A 20,493-nucleotide genomic window follows, 5' to 3' on the forward strand; every position below is an offset into this window, starting at 1 on the left:
TTATTTAATCTCCTTTTGAAATTCTGTATCTCCAAATACAGTCACATTCTGAGGTACTGAGGGTTAGTGATTCAACATATGAAGAAGGGGGAACACAATTCAGCCCATAACAAAGACGATTAAGCTGCCTCTAATACTCCTCAACAGTTTTATCTTAACCTATTGGGTTTAATAGCCAACCTCATGGTCTTTTTGAAGTGTGGCTGCCCACAGTAGAGGTAGGAGACAAGAGTTCAAAAGGGCAGTCCATGTTTCACCTTCAGGAGACCATTCACTGCCAACCACTGTTCCTCTTAGGACCAACTTTGGGCTCTTCTGGTTTGTCTCCAGAGGGCTCTGAGTGGATCAGAGCAGAACACTAATCAACTTAACTCCAAGTTCCCTGCTGCATCCTAGGCTATACAGTCTATCCATATTGTATTTCCCATCCTAAAGTGTGCTTCGCCACATTGTCCAAAAATGGTTGACCAGAAGTTACATGTTCAGCCCAAATTATAGCATAAAATGTCCCAAATAATGTATATATGTCCAAAATTTGAACAATGTGAAATTCTCTGAAGGAAAATAAATCACAAAACTCCAAAGAAATTTAAGTCTAGAAGTATTTCCTCCCTGACTTGTTTCTGCTGACTCTCAGTTATAAGAGTCTCACTCTGAGGTGTGAAGATTGTGGAGGTTCCTTTGGCAACTGGAACCTAGACTGTCATTACTGAAACAGGTGAAGTTCATGTATGACCTCCAAAAAAGAATTAATCCAACTCTAAGATTCTCATATGTCTCCACTGTCTAAGAGTTCAAAAAGTTAATTGGACACAAGATTTTCTTGACACCAGTGCCACATGAACAAAAGTTTAGAAGAAAATAATGCAGTCCTGGCTGGCATAGCTCAGTGGATTGAGCTCAGGCTGCGAACCAAAGTGTCACAGGTTCAATTCCCAGTCAGGCCACATACCTGGGTTGCAGGCCACAGCCCCCAGCAACCACACATTGATGTTTCTCTCCCTCCCTCCCTCCCTCTCTCTCTCTCTCTCTCTCTCTCTCTCTCTCTCTCTCTCTCTCTTTCTCCCTCCCTTCCCTCTCTAAAAATAAGTAAATAAAATCTTTAAAAAATAAAATAATGCAAAGAAAGAAGCAGACAGACCCATTAAGTGAAATATTCTGCAGAACCATTGGTCTGGTATCTTCAGCAAATCAGTATCATTAAAAATGGTGTCTGTGCTAGATTAAAAGAGACTTAAGGGATGTAAGAACCAGATGCAATGCATGGTCTGGATTGAGTACTGCTTTGGATGAAGCAACTGCAAGGGACATTTTTAGGTTATTTGGGGAAATATGAATATGATGTGGGTATTAGATGAGTTAAAAATTTACTGAAATAGCAAAATAGAGACTGATGACTGAAAAAAACAGGCTACAGAACAGTATGGGTAGTAAGATCTCAGTCTGGTAATGAAACAAAGTCATGTATAGGCAGACAGAGTCAGGAGAGAGAAAGGGATCCTGCAGGTTATGTACTAGGATCTTACAGTGGTGATTTCTGGGTAGTAGAATTTTACTTGTTTAATTAATTATTACATTTCCATGGTTTATAATGTTTAATTTTTTACAATGCTTCTGTATTAATATAAAGTTATTTAAAAGAAAATTTTCTTTTTTCCTGTGATTTTGTAATGCCAAAGTACTACTTTATTACATGAGTTATTTTACGCAATATGAATATCAATATACTCACATTTGTAAAAAAAAAATTTATAACAAGAATGGACTGACTAATTTTCAGATTTCCAAATCAAAGCCAACTGTATACAGAATTGTCTTTGCATGAAGCCCAAAAGAGAACTGCATAAAAATGAGTGTTTCTGTAGCCCATCTATTTCTGCTGATCAACAGTTTGTTAGAAAAGCAGCTGCAGGTTTGTTACCTAAGGTCTGAGACAGCAGAAGAGTCAAAGGTGTCATGAATTCAGCTGTAAACAGACTTATGCATGAACATCAGCCAATTCTGGAGGAAGTGGAGACTTAGGACACTTGCTCTCAAAGTGCTGCTTGAAGGTCTTAGGGTCTGGCATTTGTGTCCTACAGACAGTGCAGGTATATATCAAGATAGCTTTGGCAGTAGCTTTTTGGTCATGTCCTTGTTTCTTCTTTTGTTCGGCTTGCTTTTTGGCATTTTTCTGCTAAGACTGAATCTCCTGCTGCCCACGAGCCATATCCAGGTCTGGGCTGTTTTGTGTCTTGTGTTGGAGATTACACGCAGTGTGAAGGTGGCGGGGCCAGGGGGTGTCTGAGGGAGAGGAAGAGGAGAGCGTGTCCAGCACCACTTGGGCTTCCTCCACCCACCACAGAGGGGAAAGAGGAAAAAGAAAAAATTCTTAGTCACAGTCAAACCTCTGCCCCTGAAGCAATTATCCCAAGCAAAATTATGTTGCCAAAAACTAGTACATAATACAGTCCAGCCTCACACTGCCATCAGAAAGTAGAGCTTATACCAGAGACAACAATATCTGCTAGAAAGAAAAATAAACAGAAAATGTGAGAGAAAGAGAAAATCATCTTTCCTGCAGCTTCAACAGTAGGCAAGTTAGGTGGTGCTGGTTGTCTAGGACCCATAACTTCTCAACTTCTCAGTTTAAACTGTACTGTCTCTTGCTCTGGAGTTTCTTGGTTGTGTGAAGGTGTGAAGCCTGTCTCTTCAGGTGGTTCTCTCTCTCTCTCTCTCTCTCTCTCTCTCTCTCTCTCTCTCTCTCTCTCTCTCCCCTCTCTTTCTCATTTATTTTTCTTCATGAATTACCCTCAGTAGATTCCTAAAACAGGCATTCAGAAGCTTGTCTTCTTGAGTGCTGATGAGGAAAAATCCATCTGCCTTGGGTTTGTTACCCTTAAGAAAACACTTTGACTTTTCCAGGCCTCAAATACCACTTTACTGATGCAGAAACAGTTCTTTCTCTCTACTCTTATGGCTTGCTTTCTCTGAGGCAGGCTCAAATGTGTTTCTTCTTTTTTAATTGTGAGAGCTGCAAAACCTATACAAAAGAAGTACAAAGAATATTGTAACAAAACCCCACATTCCTCTCACCCAGAATTGTAGATATTTTGCCATATCTGCTTCCTGCAATTAAAAGATATTAGAGATATGGCTGATTTTCCTTTTAAACACCACCTGCATTGCCATTCCTCTTCTGAGGTAACCACTGTGGTCTGAAGTGTATTCTTATCAATTTTCATGCTTTATAAGCATATTTACACCCATAAACTGTATATGGCATTTTTGTATCTATCCATTTATATAATTGTTTCATTTTTAGTCAGTATTATATTTTTGAGACCCATATTGCTATGTGGAGGTCTAGCACCATTTCTGTGCATTATTCCATTGTATAACATCACCACATTTTATTTTTTGGACAGCATTTTGACATATTGCTCTCCAAATTGGTTGAAGCAGTTGATGTTCCCACCAGCAGTGTAGGAGTATGCCTATTTCCCCCAATTTTCCCAACACTTACAATAGTCAGATTTTAAAGTATTTGTCTGCCTAATGATAAGAAACAGTACCTCATTTTTACTTTCATGCTCCTCTATGAAGTGCTGCTTGCTCTAGGCTGATTTCCTGACTCAGCTAGGGACTGGCTTGGCTTCTCAGCTTCATCAGGAACTGATACTCCCGCCCCTACAGCCTGTGTCGGTCCTGGATCCCCTGTAACATACATGCACATCCATCTCACCTTTAGGGAGTCTCGCTCTATTTCTGGCTCCTGGAAAGCTTCTTTTTTGTTTGTTTACTTGCTTGCTTGTTTTCAAGCTCAGATGTCCATTTTTAACTTTAAAAATATTTTATGAAAACATGGGGCAACTGTTTCAAATTCAAACAAACTAAATGCATGAAGTACAGTGCATAAAACTTAACTGCATAATGGATATTTTAAAATATTTGATTTATTTATTTTTAGAGAGAGGGGAAGAGAGGGAGAAAGACAGGGAGACAAATATCAATGTGTGAGAGAAACAGCAATCGGTCGCCTCTTCCATGCACCCCAAATGGGAAATGAAACTGAAACCCAGGCATGTGCCCTGACTGGGAATCAAACCAGTGACTTTTCACTTTTGCAGGACAATGCCCAATACCAACTGAGCCACACAGGTCAGGGCTGAATCCTGAATTTTTAAAATGCTCTGAAAAGACATTTTAAGCACAACTAGGGAAATCTTAATATGGCCTGATATTAGATGACATTAAAATGTTATTGCAAGAATATTATTGTTCATTTCCTTAGGTGTGATAAAGGCTTTGTAATTAAGTAGGAGCATGTCTTTTTAAGATGTGCATTGAAGTTTAGGGATGATGTAAATCACCTCACTCTCAGATGAATAGATAGATAGACAGATAGATGATAGATAAAGCAAATATAGGGAAATGTTAACAGTTGAAACTGAGTGGGGGGCATAATGATATGCATTGTACTAATTTGAACTTTTCTATATATTTGAGATTTTTTACAGTAAAAAGACTGGAAATATTTTATGCTAGGTTCTAGGTATTTGAGACAGGGGTGATGGCAGGTTTTAACAAATGCTTAAGTCACCATCTTGATCTAGAAGCTCAGCTAAATTTTTCACATTTTAATCTGCTTCATAGGTTGGTTACCTTTCCTTCTCTAATGTGTGCATGGCTATATTAGTTAGGATATACATCTAGCTTCTTATAACAGACACCTAAATTAACAGAGACTTAAATAAAACAAAACGTATTTCCCTCAGATGTAATAGACCAGAAGAAAGCATTCTAGGACTGTATGGTAGCTGTTCTATGAGGTTATTCAGAAATTCAATTTCCTTGTCATCACCAGAATGGTGCTCCTATCCATGTGCTACAAAATTGCTCCCATTTTAGCCAGTAGGATGAAGAAGGGAAGGGCTTTCATGTTAAGGACTGGATTTAAAGTTGTACACATCCTTTTCAGTCACATTTCATTGACTAATATTTAGTCACACCTAGCTGCAATGGTGAATGGGAAATGCAATCTTTAGCTGGACAGGTATGTGCATACCTAAAAATGTAATTACTTTGAAAGAAGGTGAGAACATATATTAAAGGACAATTAGCAGTGTCTGATACAATGGTTACTACTTTTTGAATTGCAGTGTGTTCCTTCCTTTTTCTTAAATTTTGTTTTCAGATGCAGCCACTTCTTTTTATAACAAACTCTTCAGTATTTTGTCTTGTGAGGTCCATCATAGGGAAAACGATACACTCGAAAACTTCTGGTTAACTAAACCTATATGGTGATCATTTTGCAATATATACATATATCAAATTGTTATGATGTACACTTTAGACTAATATGATGTTATATGTCAATTATATCTCAGTAAGACTGGGGAAGGACAGGAATTCTGGATCTGGCAAAAGCATACATGGTTCCACAATTCTTGTCTACTTTAACCTCATAAAATTGGATAATTTCACCAGGAGGTATTCTCCTATTAAAATCAATATCTAGTCTAGGCTTACTTAACTCAATCTATTATTGTTTTACCTGATTCCCTTGTTGTTTGTCTCATCTTCCCTGATTTCTTTTTCTTGGAGTCTTAATCCGATACATATTCTGAGCATGTGCCCATGAGAACATGTCCTACCAGCTTTCCCACCCATAATTGTGTTGCCTAGAAGCACATCTTAAATACCAGAAGTATTTTACAATCATCTTTTTAGTCTCCCTTTTATAAATCTGTCCAAATTTTTGTACCCACTTTAGATCATGGTATATAGTAGTTTTCTACTGCTTTTTTAAAACAAGTTACCACAAATTTCAAGACTGAACAATACGAATTTCTTATCTCACTGTTCTGTGGGCCAGCAGTCCAGATTGGCTGAACTGGTTTCTCTGCTCCAGGTTTCCCAAGGCCATAATCAAGGTATGGCTAGCTCCTTAATAGCTAGCTCCTATTGGGAGGCTTTGCAAAGAATCTGCTCCCCAACTCTTTTAGGTTGCTGTTAAAATCTAGTTATTTCCACAAATAGACCTGAGCACTGTGTTTTCTTGTTGGCTGTCAGCTGGGGGTAGCCCCTACATTTTATACTTAGAATCCCTCTGACTTCTTCTGCCATATCTCTCTTGCTGCCAGCCGGGGTAGGTTCTCTGCTTTTAAGGGCTCATGCTATTAGATTGGGCCTATCCAGAAAATCCAGGATAATCCCCTTATTTTTAAGTCTGTACCCTTAGTTATATCTGCACAGTCCCTTTTTGTCATGCAATATATCATATTCATAGGTTCTAGGGATTACAGTATGAACATCTTTGGCAGGGTATTGTATTTTGCCTACTATTTTTTTCCCATTTGCTCTAAATACAGACTCTCTAAAGTAAGCTTTCTGAAAACACCTTTATATTTGAATACCTGCTCTGAGCATTGCAGTTCTGGATTCTCACTGGTAGAGCAATTCCAGTGCACTTTTATTTCTCTTCTCCCTTGATTTCTTTGGAATCCAGACAACCTCTCTGACTTAGTAACAATAAAAATATCTACCTGTGTCTAATAACATTTTTAAAAAATCTTTTTTAATGCTGGTTTTTTTTAAAAAGTTACTGATTGATTTTGGAGAAAGAGGGGAAGGTGAGAGAAAAACATTAACTTGTTGTTCCACTTATTTAGGCATTCATTGGTTGTTTCTTGCATGTGCATGACTAGGGATTGAATCAGCAATGTTGTTGTATCCAGACGAAGTTCTAACCAACTGAACTACATGACCAGGACCATTTTTAAGAATCTTTATATTTGAGCTTATCTTCTTTTTCCCTTTTATCTGTTTAATTAGTTCTCCAAGATCACATTTTCCTAAGAAAAGCCCTCTTTTTCCAGCTTAAGTACCATATCTTCTTGGATATTTTTCTTTCTTTTTAAATTTTTGTTCAAGCACACCTGCCTCCATTTTCCTGCCACCACTTTCCTCTTCCCCACATACCCCCACCTCCCACCCTCCATCCTTCCCCGCTTTTGGCTTTGTCCATGGGCCCTTTATACATGTTCCTTGATGACTCTTCCCCTTCTTTCCCCCATTACTCCCTCCCCCTCCCTTCTGGTTACTGTCAGTTTGTTCTTTATTTCAATGTCTCTGGTTATATTTTGCTTGCTTGTTTGTTTTGTTGATTAGGTTCCACTTATAGGTGAGATCATATGGTATTTGTGTTTCACTGCCTGCTTTATTTCACTTAGCATAATGCTCTCCAGTTCCATTCATGCTGTCATGAAAGGTAGGAGCTCCTTTTTTCTTTCTGCTGCCCAGTACTCCATTGTATAAATGTACCATGGGGTTTTTTTTGATCCACTCATTTACTGATGAGCACTTAGGCTATTTCCAGCACTTGGCTATTGTAAGTAAAACCAAAGCTTATTTTTATTTTTCATGTGTCATTATGGAATCTTCAAACATACACAAAATCAGAAAGAACACTATAGCAAACCCCTATGAATAATATAATGAAGTACTCAACTTCAACAATTATCAACACTTTACCAATTTTAACTCATCTATTCATACATTTTTCTGGAATATATTTTAGCAAATCTCAGATATCATATCATATCACTCACAAATAAATTAGTATGAAGCATTATTTTGAAAGAAATCCAGTACCTCCTTTATTATGTGAGCAAACCATTCTTATGGAAAGTGGCCTTTAAAGCTTTTCTCTTTAGCTTTAGAATTTTAATAATTTTAAGATGTTTCTCCACTGCAACACAAGAAGATGCTATGTCCTATATATGGTGAAGGCTACCATTTCTCTATCTGTATCTTGACAAAAAATCACCTGCCTTCTTAGGTTAAATTCATAGTCTGGTTCTTTAAAATCCAAAGTCATAATTATGTCTTGTATAATTAATAAATCCAGAGCAAGCCTGATACTATGCAAAGATGGTGGTTGGAGCAGAGGAGGAGTGAGTCTAGGAATCTGTGGATATACCACAAAAATTCAAGAAGGCTCTTCCATAGTTTTTTCTTGTCTCTGGAACAGAATGTAATTCAAATCCAGGTAGAACAGCAATAATGGAATGCTACCTACTAAATAGAAAAGACATCATCACACTCTGTAGGAATTTGTGGTTCACATGGAATTTAGCTACTATTTCAGTTAAAAGCCCCAGCCTATAGTCCTGGCTGACAAATAGGAAAAGTGGAGCAAAAATTTTTCTGCCCTCTGATATTGAAAAAGCCTGATTATTGAAGCTGTTTTGAGATAAACCTTAACCAGGACCAAAATATTATTTTTCTGATACTCTAACCCCTGTCTCAGCCACAAAAGCATGCGCAGTCTATATTTACTAGGGTCCACTTGGGTCCACCTGCTTTTAAAGACCAGCCACAGTTGTAAAGTCAAAAATGTACGAGGCCTGTACTTTCTAAGAATGCTGTCTATTAAAAGAAATTGAGTGCAACAGACACCCATCATAATATAAACTGCTGCAAACTCCCAAAGTCAATGATGCACATGTCCAGTGCTTTCTAAGATCTGTCCTTATGGGAGAGAAAGGCAGCTGCAACACCTGTGCATACCCACCACCATTTTCCCATGAACAGAACTGACTCCCTTAAGTGCTACTTTGGATGGCAAATGTCAGTCATTGTTTCCATTTCTCAAGGTTTCTCAACCCATACACCATGGGGGTCTCTCATATAATCACACCACTATCTCCCTTGAATTCTGAACTAATTAAGAAATACACACAGGAGCCAACGAGTGATCAGAATATTGAGATTTATTGTTGACAAGATTGGTTTAGAGAATGGGTCTGTGGTCTGCAGCCTGAATCAGGTTTTCAAATTTTTGTTCCCAAGCCTAGACTTTTGCACCTTCCTGAGGGAAAAGATGGATCTACACAGAAGCCCATCACCCAGCTGAGCTCTCTCTAGTGGGACTGACCACATGGAGGACCAAAGAGGAAGACATAAACAGGCTATATGCAAGAGAGCTCTGAAAAGTAAAAGGCAGATAGCTCAGCAGGGGTTGAGCAATAAGCCCTCAATTACATTTTAGAATCTCACCAATCAGTCCCTACAGGGAAGATTAATGAGTGAAAAGGGGCTGGGGGGGGCGGGTGATGGGAAGTTCTTTCTTTTTTAAAAAAATATTGATTGATTTTGGGGACAGAGAGAGGAAAGAGGAGAAAGAGAAACATCAATTTCATTGTTCCATTTATGTATTCATTCATTGGTTGGTTCTTATATGTGCCCTGAGTGGGGATTGAACCCACAACCTTGGAATATCATGACGATGCTCTAATCAACAGGTATCTGGCCAGGCCTTAACAGTATTTCTTTGCATTAGCAATAAACAACTAGAAAAAAAAGTAATAAAAAAGATACCTAAAATTAATCACTAGACCAAAATAGAAACTTTTCTAAATGTCAGGATAACTAAAAACAAACAGAACAGACTGCATAGTAAAATGCTTTTAATATGTAAACATATAACTAAAAAAGAAAAATACTTAAAATAATATGACTATATTAACAGCAAAACATCTTTTGTATCAGTAAGTATAAATAGTTAAAGAAAAAGATTTTCCATTGGATCACTGAGAAAAATCCAACTGCTGTATTCAAGAGAATCAACTAAAACAAATCTATTCAGAAATGTTAAAAATATAAGAAAGAGCAAAGTATACTAGTCAAATGCCAATAAATAAAGCAGGGGTTGCAGTCTTAATGATCGGACAAGTTGAAACCTCAGAATGAAAGGCATTAGTTAGCTGTCAAGGTTCTTATAAACAAGGAAAGACTGAGGAATTGTCACAGATTGGAGTAGATATGATGACTAAATGCAATGTGGGATCCTAGGTTGGATCCTGAAACAGAAAGAAGCAAGCTAAAATCTGAGTAAAGTCTGGTGTTCAGTTAATAGCATTGTACCAATGCTAATCTCTTAGTTTTGAAAATGAAGTCACACAGTTATATGACAGCCATGTCTTTGCAATTTTTCTGTAAATCTAAAATTATTCCAAAATAAAAATCTTACTATAAAAAAGCATCAATCAAGGCAAAAAGGCCATGATTCACAATGAGAATATAGAGTTATGACTATTTTTGTACCAAATAACAGCAGCTTTCACAGAGCTGAAATGTTAAAAGATACAAGGGACAAGGAGAAATGGACAATAGATTGAAATATGCTAAAAACAGGAGAAATTTAACTCATCTTTCTCATTCCAGGACATGTCAAATCAACAACAACGACAGCAAGCCAGTGATAATAGGAAATCTAAACAAAAAATCAATATTTAGCCAAGGAGAAAAATCTCAGTAAATTTCAAAAGTGGAACTAATGCAATGTTTTCTGATGACAAATGGCTAAAACTAGAAATCAATGTAAAATGGATCTTCCATCTGAATATGTTCAAAACTCTATCAAACAACTCTCAGGTCAAAGGGGAAACTCAAACAAAAGTTGCTGAATTTCTAGCCAATAATGGTAATGAAAACACTACATATCAGAATCTATGGATACAGATATAGTGGCCAGAGGAAAGTTCTCAGCCTTAAAACACTTACAGTAAAAATGAGGGAAAAAGAAAAAGTGACTGACTCAAAAAATTAGAGAAAGGAAAACAAAATAAATGTAAGGGGAATAGAAGAAAAGAATTAACAAAGAGAAAAGTTCAAATAAAGGACTTAGAAAACAGATAAGAGCAGAACTAATAAATATATAAGCCAATTCTGTGAAAAAAATAAGCTATTAAATACCATAATCAAGAAAAGGAGAAAGCACAACTATACAAATTTGGAAATGAAAAGTTGAACACAGCCTTAGTATGAGGACATTTTAAACATTATAAAAGACTTCCTCATACAACTCTATGCAAATTGTTTTAAAGACCTAGAAGTGGAAAAAAATCCTGAGAAAATATAATATTCCAATATACTTTTTAAAATTTTTTATTTATTAAAAAATTTTAAATCTTCACACCAGGTTATGTGTATTGATTTTAGAAAGAGAGGAAGGGAGTGAAGGAGGGAAAGGAGGACAGGGAGAGAGAGAGAGAAACATCGATTTGTTGTTATGCTTATTTATGCATTCATTGGTTGATTTTTGTTATTTTCTCTGACCAGGGACGGGATCAAACTCACAAAGTTGTATCCAGATGATGCTCTAATCAACTGAGCTATCTGACCAAAGGTGGGAAGTTCTCTTCCCAATACTTCTGAAAGGGCAATTCCTGTACGGATGGGAATGCTAGAAAGTAAAACATCACATAACTAAAAAATATGGTCAAAGAGGAAGAACCAAGAGAAGGGCTTGCTCCCCTCCCCAGGGTTTGCTTTCTTCAGTGGCCAGTTTTATATCTTTACTCATGCCTGGAACAAACTAGAATGCAATAATATGTAGAAATGGGTGTTCCAGTGCCCCATAGAAAGAGTGGAACCTACTGGTTTCATCCCATGAACATCTTTTAAGAGTCTGGCTGATTACTGTGACCATCAGGGAGGGAGAAATCTTTATGGCTAAGTCAAACCTGTTATTGGTGAGGGTGGTTTGTTTGTTTGTTATGTTTGTGTTTTGTGGGCTTTTGTGGAGAGCAGATGGCAAAAGTCATTGAGTCCAAATGCAAGACAGAGGGTAAAAGAGAGCTTAAAACAACTTGCAAACTGGTAGCCTGCTGAAGAAATCCAGCCCACAGATATGTTTGATTTGCCCCATAAGAATTTTTAAAATATTTTAAAATTACTTGTCAGCATATAAAATTGGTAAAGTTCACATAAAAAAACAGATTTTATGGTTTCTCTGGATAAGTTGGTAGATTCTGGATTTGTGTATGTGCATTTCTGTATGGGAAAATCAGCTGGATGAGTAGCCACTACTTCTTTTGTGGAGGGGCACAGTCCCCACCTAGGCTTTTGTGTGATGCACCTAGCCCCTGCCTACATTTGAGTTTGTGATCTCTGAATTAAATTGACCAACATTAGGGACTGTTATCTAAAAGTAATTCAAATCATCCATCTCCATGAGTGTTTAATCATGCCAGAGCGAGTATTTGGCAATTTGGACAGAGCCAGGGAGGTGTGTGCCAAAAATCTGACAATCCGTCAAGGAAGGGATGAGAAGACATCTGTCTATGTAATGAGGGTGCAGAAATTGTTATGAAAAGCAAGAGAAAAGTGGTCCACAGCCCAAAGTGTGGAGGGGCAGGCTAGGCTGGAGCAGGTGACAGCGGGAGTCAATTACAGCCAAGTGTTGCTAAGGCAACTCAGGCTTCATGAACTGCCTGGAGGGCCTCTGGCCTTCTCACTACTAAGGCAGCTGATTTAGAAGGCCAGAACTCTGAGGTCAGGGAAGCTTATGAGAAAAAAGATAAGGTTATGGAAGCATTACACTGGTGTAGGTTGTAAGTCTTGGTAATAGAGACAGAAGGAGCCACATGTTACACAAAGCTACTGGTGGCCACTCAAATGGCCTCTGGAATTGAGAACCATTACATCTCCCTCCTTAAGGGCACTTCTTTCCAAACTGTAGGTCATAACTCATTGGTGGGCTGTAAAATTAATTTAGTGGGACAAAATTGGCATTTTCTAAATTTAAAAAATCAATACAAGTTTTAAAAACTAGAGTGCATTACATACAGTAAATGCTGTTTTGTGAAACATTGGTTGCAGATGTGTATGTGTGCATGTGCATAGTTGCATGTGTACTGAGTTGTGATGTCAAATATGTTTCTTACTATGTGAATTGTGCTCATAATGTTTGAAAGCCCCTGTCACAGGTTACAGAGTCAGTCAGTCAGTCATTGCGACAAGCTGACTGGATGTGCCAAATTTGGCATTTCTAGTGGACTTTTTTCTCTCTTTTGTATTTGCTGTTGTGAGCAAGAATGGCAGATGTAGGCCAATTATAACCTTCTAAGGAGGAGTTTCTGGTATCAGAAAAAACACAGGTAATGTTGGGCCAGCTGGAAAACAGGTTTTGGGGTGTGGCATCTCAGGGGAGGCACAATGCCACCTGACTGCTTGCAACTCTACCCCCTGGGAGTGGTAGCACTGTGGGTGAGTGTGCAAGTGAAGCCAGAGAGCTTTCTCCACAATGCTGAACCCAAATTCTATTCTTGTCTTGAATTTTCCGGGGTTTCTAGGAGCAACATCATTCCCATCATTTTTTGCATGGCTCATACTGTTGGTATCCTACCCAACAGCCATCCTTCACTTTTTTCTTCCCTAATAGAGCCCCCATTTTTGTTGATATTTAGGGTGACTTTGTGCATCACAGGAGCTGGTATTCTCAAATGAAGACCTACAAAATATGAGCCCCCAGTTTTTATTATATCAAAAACATAACAATTACTTGGTCAACTCAATATAAAAGTTTCTAAATGTTTAATGTCAATTGCTGTACCTTGTCATGGACTGGCAACCAACAGTTGGTAGACAGCACTAGTCCAGAGACCACACTATAAGTAACACTGGTCTGAGCTAACTAATCATGGTAATTCCATTTCCCTTGCCAAATGGTTGATTTAGGCACAGCCAAGAGACATGAATTCTGGCCATTGACATAAGAGAGGATATCTGCTTGGGCACTTGCAAAAAGTTTCTTCTGTCTTCATTGAGGATACATGACATGTACACTCTTTGTTACAGCCTCTTGATGTTATTGTATGACCATGCAATTCCTGAGTTGCTGAGGCCCTCTTGGAATCAGAAGGCGAAGGACCAACAGGCTGAGGACAGTGGAACAAGATGGAGGGAAACTGCACTCTTAATCACATTGCCGAGCTACTGAATTATCTACTTCTGAATTCCTCTGTATCTGCGATAATAAAGTAACCTTATTGGTCCAATTTGATTCCCTTTGTTTTGGCGTTGCTATTATTTGCAACTGAAAGAATGCTGATTGATGTACCTTGGGTGCAGAGGTCTATCTATACTTATGCTATTTTATAGACAGCTTAGAATTCCCAGAAAAAAATTGTAAGGATACAAATGCTTAAACAAAGCTGCATTTGTCATTCTAATTCTACCATGATTTTTGTGTATTTAATATACAGTAAATTAGATTTTTGTGTGTATAGTCCCATGAATTTTAACACATGAATAGATTTGTGTAACCACCACCACTATCAGGATATAGAATAGTTCAATTACCTCATAAAACATCATCATGCTATTGCTTTGAAGTCACACCCTCTCCCTACTAACTACTGATCTGTTCTCCATTACTATATTTATATTCTTTAAAAAATGTCATATAAACAGAAACATGCAATATGTAATATTTTGATATCATCTTCTTCCACTCAGTGTAATGCCTTTGAGACTCATCGAAGTTGTTGCATGTTCATTGCTTTTTATTGCTGAGTAGTATTCCACTGAATGGGAATATCAGAGGTTGTCTATCCATTCATCCCTAAGGAATATTTGGGTTGTTTCCAGGTTTTGGTGTTTATGAATAGAACACCTTAAAGTTTTATGTACAAGTCTTGTGTGAACATAAGTTTTTGCTTCTCCAGAGAATATAACTAGGATTGGGATTGCTGGGTCTCATGGTAAGTGTACATTTAACTTTGTAAGAATTTGCCTAACTTTCCCAGGATGGCTGTATCATTTTGTATTTCTACCAGCAATATAAAGAGTTCCAGATAGTTTCCTATATTTTCTTCTAAAAATCTTATAATTTTATGCTTTACATTTACATCTATAATCCTTTTGGAGTTAATTATTATATAAGGTGTGAGGTTTTGGTCAAGGTTTATTTCTTATATATGAATGTCCAGTTGCTCCAGTACTATTTATCATTTCTCCATTAAATTCTTTGTACCTTTGTCAAAAATCAATTGAACATATTTGTATGGGTTTATTTCTGCATTCTCTATTCTGTTCCATTGGTCTATATGTATATCCTTTTGCTTATACTATCCTGTCTTGATTACTGTAGCTATATAGTATTAAAATCAGGTGGTGTGATGCCTCCAGCTTTATTAATCTTTTCAAAATCACTTTGGCTATTCTACTTCTTTTGCCTTTCCATATATTTTTATTTATTTTATAAAGATTTTATTTGTTTATTTTTAGAGAGAGGGGAAGAGAGGGAGAGAGGGAGAGAAACACCAATGTGTGGTTGCCTCTCATGTGCCCCCCACTGGGGACCTGGCCTGCAACCCAGGCATGTGCCCTGACTGGGAATCGAACCAGCGACCCTTTGCTTCACAGTCCGGTGCTCAGTCCACTGAGCCACACCACCCAGGGCTCCATATACATGTTAGAGTCAACTCATCTGTATATACAAAAAAAAAAAATCTTGCCAAGATTTTGATAGGAACTCCATTAGCTCTATAGTTCAATTTAGGAAAAACTGATATCTTTGATATGTTGAGTGGTCCAGTCCATAAACATGGTTATTTCTCTGGTTATGTTTAGTATTTGGAGACTTTTTTCATCAGCATTTTGTAGTTTTTAGCACACAGATCCTATACATGTTTTGTTGGATTTTCTACCTAAGTATTTCATTTTTGGAGCTACTATAAATAGTATTGTTCATTGCTACTATATAAAAGTGTGATTGATTTCTGAGTGTTGACCTTGTATTCTGCAATCTTGCTGAATTCACTTATTAGTTCTAGGTGTGTATGTGTGTTATTTGGGATTGTCTGTGTAGACAATCATATTATCTGTGAATGAGAACAGTATTATTCCTCCCTTCTCCTTTCCTCTGCTCTCCCTCTCTAACTGCCTAGAGTTGAGATGCCTAATTTGCATGAAATGTAAGAATGGAGGATACATATATTTGTTATAGGTATTTTGAAAATTGTTCAAGTTATTTAGAAATAATTCTTTTAAAAAGATGATAAAATATTATATGCAGATAGTGTGATCATGTACTATTAAATGATAAAACAATAATAACATTTTTAATAATAAATAATACAGCCCTGGGTGGTGTGGCTCAGTGGATTGAGTGCTGGCCTGCAAACCAAAGGGTCACCGGTTTGATTCCCAGTCAGGGCACATGCTTGGGTTGCGGCTGGGTCCCTGGTGGGGGGTACTTGGGAGGCAACCACACATTAATGTTTCTTTCCCTCTCTTTCTACCTCCCTTCCCCTCTATAACTAACTAACTAAATAAATAAATAAATAAATAAATGTTACAAAAATACCAGTACCTCTTATGTGCCAGGGACTATTCTAATAATTGTACATAAATGAACGTATCTAGTAATCAGAACCCTATGATGTGGGTACTATTATTCCCATTTTATAGATGCAGAAACTGTAAATGGCACAGCTGGATCCAAACCCAGGTAGTCTGGCTCCAGAGCTTGTACTCTATAGCCATTACAAACTAGAACAAAAGATTATAGAAATGGACTCCAAAATATTTGGGAGATTAGTATTTGACAAATGGGGCATTTCAAATGCATGAGTAAAATATCAACTATTCAATAATTATGTAAGAACAATTGGATAGCTACTGGGAAAAATTAAAGTTGGAAACCTATATCTCTACTATACATCAAAATAAAACTCATATGGCATAAGTATCTAAAGGTAGAAATTAAAACCATAAAAGTACAAAGAGAGACCATAGAGAAAGAGTTTTATAACCTTGAGGTAGGGAAAGCTTTTCAAAGTGCAGCACATAAACCAGCTATTATAAATGCAATGATCAGTAATTTGATTGTATAAAATATTTTAAATTTGTGTATTATAAGAAACAAATTGACAGTGTTAAAAGATAAATAACAAACTGAGGAAAATATTGGGACAGGTAGACAAAGAGTTAGTATCCACTATATAAAAAGTTTTTCCAAATCAATATGAAAATACTAAACTCAATAAAAACATGAGCAAGTAATGCAAACAGGCAACACATTTGAAAAAGAAAAAACAAAAGGTGCTCAGCTTCACAAAAGATCAAAAACACAAAAATGAAAGCAATGAAATATCGCTTTGAAACAGATTAGAAAAGAAAAAATAAGTGAAAATACACAGCTTTGGCAAGGGTATGGGGGGAAAACACTCTCATACTCTTGTACTAATAACATAAATTCCTATAATTTCTTTTGGAGGACAAGTTGGCCACATCTATCTGATTGTAAAATGCACACACTCATTGTAGCAATTTCATTTCCAGGCATCTGTCTTACAGAAGTACATACATATGCAAAGAAAGCTATTTATAAGGATGTTCATTTTTTGCACTCTATAATAGTAAAAAACTTAGTAACAATACAAAGAATCATCCACAGTATGCAACTAATTAAAAATCAGGTAAATCATAATCTATTGTTATCTCATCCACTTATTTCTGAGGATCCTCGCAGGATTTCTTATAGCTGACTGTTACTGTTACTTAAATCAGCATAACTGTGTAACCTGTAAAGTGGGCATAATTGTAATACTTGCCTCATAGGGTTATTTATTCATTCATTCCTTTAAAATGTATTTATTGAACAAGTACAATTGCCAGGCACTGTGCAAGGTGTTGGGGTACAGATATAAACAAAACAGACATGGTCTGGCTCTTGAACTCATTATCCAGTGTAGGGTGTGTGGGGTGTGTGTCTGGGGAGGGCAGACAGTAATCACACACACACAACTGTACAATTGTCTTGGGTGCCTAGGGAGGAAAATAGCAGAGTATGATGGAAGTGTATTATAGCATGCCCTGATTCAATTTGTGGGGAAGCAGGGAAGGCTTCCCTGAAGTGATATTTGATTTTCTAAAAGATAATGATAAACCAGGCACTTTGTATAAATTCCAGCTCCAGAGATGAGTGAAAAAGAATAAGGCAGGTGTATATATACATTGACATAGAAAGAATGTCAAGAGAACATTAAGTCAGTAAAGCAAGTTGTAAAACATTTATATCATGATTCCCCCTTTTAATGGCTTAAAAATCTGTATTATAATACATATATATCAATGTATAGATAGAAAAAGGTCTAAAGAATATATACCATACTAACAGTTGTTAACTCTATTTGAATAATTTATAAATTGGTCTGGCATTTTGTAATCAGAACACACACACACACACATAAGTGACAGCATGAACATTAGGAATTTTAGTATCATTCAAGGCAAAAAGTTTTAAATAAGATAAAGACTCATAAAAGATACTACCTACCAAGATTATCTTGTCATAAACATATAAACCAAAAGATATTCCATTAAAATATATTTAAAAATTAGAAAAGCTGATAAGTTGTGCATTATAAACTAAGTTTTTTATTTAAAAAAGTCAATGCAACCCTTGCAAAATATGATCATGTACTGAGTTACAAAAAGAAGTATAATACATCTTCAATATTAGAAATCAAAAAAGTCACATTATTGGACCACAGTGCAATTCAACTACCTTCTAACCACAAAAGCAGCCAAAAGAAGTTAGTCACTTCAGAAATCAAATAACACTTTTAAGTAACTCAAGGTCAAAGAAGAAATCAAAACCAAAATTTTAGATTAGCAATCAATGATAATAAAAGCACTGCATACTAAGGTCAAGCACAGAAAGAAATTTATAACTTTAAATGCTTTTAGAAATAAATAAGAAAGAATGAAAATGAATAAACCACTTAAGCCATTACAAAGAAAACAGTAAAACAGAGATAACTAGAAGAAGATACAATAAATATAAAAGTTGAAAGTAATAATTTATTAAAATAGAGAATAGAAAAATTGTAGAATAGGGTAATACATTTGAGGAACAGTTCTTTGAAAATACCAACAAACCAAAGAAACCTCTATAGTCTAGTTAAAATAGAAAGAGAGAAATGCATCAAAACTATAAGATGGTTTGATGGATGGACAGATAGATAAATGATAGCTATGTGATAAAGCAAGTATAGAAGAACATTAGTGGTAAAATCTATGTTGTGGGTATGTAGGTCTTCACTATAAAATTTCTTAAATTTTACTGTATGTTGGAAAATATTTATAATAAAATAGATAAAAATCTATTACCATCCAGAAAATCAGTTTGGGAAACATTATAGTCAAAGTTTCATTAAAACCAGGAAAAGGATAAAGATGCTCATTGTTGTCTCTTTAACATTTTTTTAGAAATTCAATAAAACACGATATGTCAAGTAAATGTATATAGAAATTACAAATAAAAGAGGAGAAATCATTATTAGCAGGTGATATCATTATCCACCTGGAAAACCAAAGAAAGTAGAAAAATTCTTAGAACTGATAAAGAAGGTAAGTGGAGTGGCCAGTTACAAAAGGATGCTTCATTATGCACAAAAAATATAAAGGGCTACTTCTAAACAGGCATGGTAGTAAGGGGAAGGATGGTGAAAGGTATCTTTCATGTTTTGCTCTGATTACAGTACTTCTGTGATGTTTAAATCTTTTACAACCAAAATGATTCAATGTGTAGTTGTTTGAAAAGGGGAAAATGAATCAATGGTAGACAGAATCCTAAAATATCCATTCCCCTCCTACCCAATTTCCCACCCTAATTTCCAGACTCTGTTTGTGATGAGGTATCTTGCCTAAAATTGTTACATTATGTAGCAAAATGGATTTTGCAGATGTAATTAAAGTTCCCCTTAAAATAAGGAGATTACTCTGGATTATTCCCATGGCCTTCCTCTAATCACACAAACCTTTTAAAACCAGAGAGTTTTCTCAGGCTAGTGGCAAAAAGAAAAGTCAGAGAAATTCCAAGCAAAAGAGGGATTCAGCGAGCCACTACTGACCTGAAGATGGAAGGGGACACATGAGGAAAAATGTGGGTGGCCTCTAGAAGCTAGGAACATGAGGATCTCAGTCTTACAAGAGCAAGGAACTGAATTCTGACAACCTGAAGGAACCCAGAAGTGGATGGATTCTTCCCAGAGTCTCCAGATAAAAGCCAAGTCCCTTGATTCGGGCAGTGTAAGACCCTCAACAGAGAACTCAGCCAAGCCCACCAGGACTTCTGACCTATCAAACTGTGAGACAATAATGTGTTGTTTTAAACTGCTAAATTTGTGGTACTTTATAATGGAACAATAGAAAACAAATACAGATGCTCCTCTATTTAGAGTGGGGTTATATCTGATAAACACCAATTGAAAATATTATTAACTTTAAAATGCATTTAATACACCTAATCTAACAAACGTCATAGCTTATCCTAGCCTACCTTAAGTGTGCTCACAACACAATACTCACAAAACGCTGGCAACATGGTACATTGTAGAGTATCTGTTGTTATCCTCGTGATCATGTGGCTGACTGGGAGCTGAGGCTCCAAGCCGCTACCCAGAATCACTGGAAGAGTATTGTACTAAATATCATTAGCCTGGGAAAGGATCAAAATTCAAAGTATGGTTTCTACTAATTGTGTATTGCTTTTACACAACCTTAAAGTTGAAAAATCATAAGTTGAGCCATTGTAAGTAAGGGACCATATGTATAAAATACATTACTTTAGCAAAACAGTAACATATGTTGCCTATCAAATTTTCAAAGTTTCAACCTCATCAATGACCCAGTCATGCAGGTGAATAGGGAAAT

General features: G+C 36.5%; 1 pseudogene; it reads right to left on the reverse strand.

Moving 5' to 3' along the window:
* Nucleotides 1-1,978: 1,978 nt before the first annotated feature.
* Nucleotides 1,979-2,209, reverse strand: LOC123815075 (annotated as a pseudogene).
* Between the last annotated feature and the right edge of the window lie 18,284 nt (nt 2,210-20,493).

The sequence above is a fragment of the Phyllostomus hastatus genome, unplaced genomic scaffold, assembly GCF_019186645.2.
Source record: "Phyllostomus hastatus isolate PE091 unplaced genomic scaffold, TTU_PhHast_1.1 phas_contig_10, whole genome shotgun sequence".
NCBI classification, from domain to species: domain Eukaryota; kingdom Metazoa; phylum Chordata; class Mammalia; order Chiroptera; family Phyllostomidae; genus Phyllostomus; species Phyllostomus hastatus.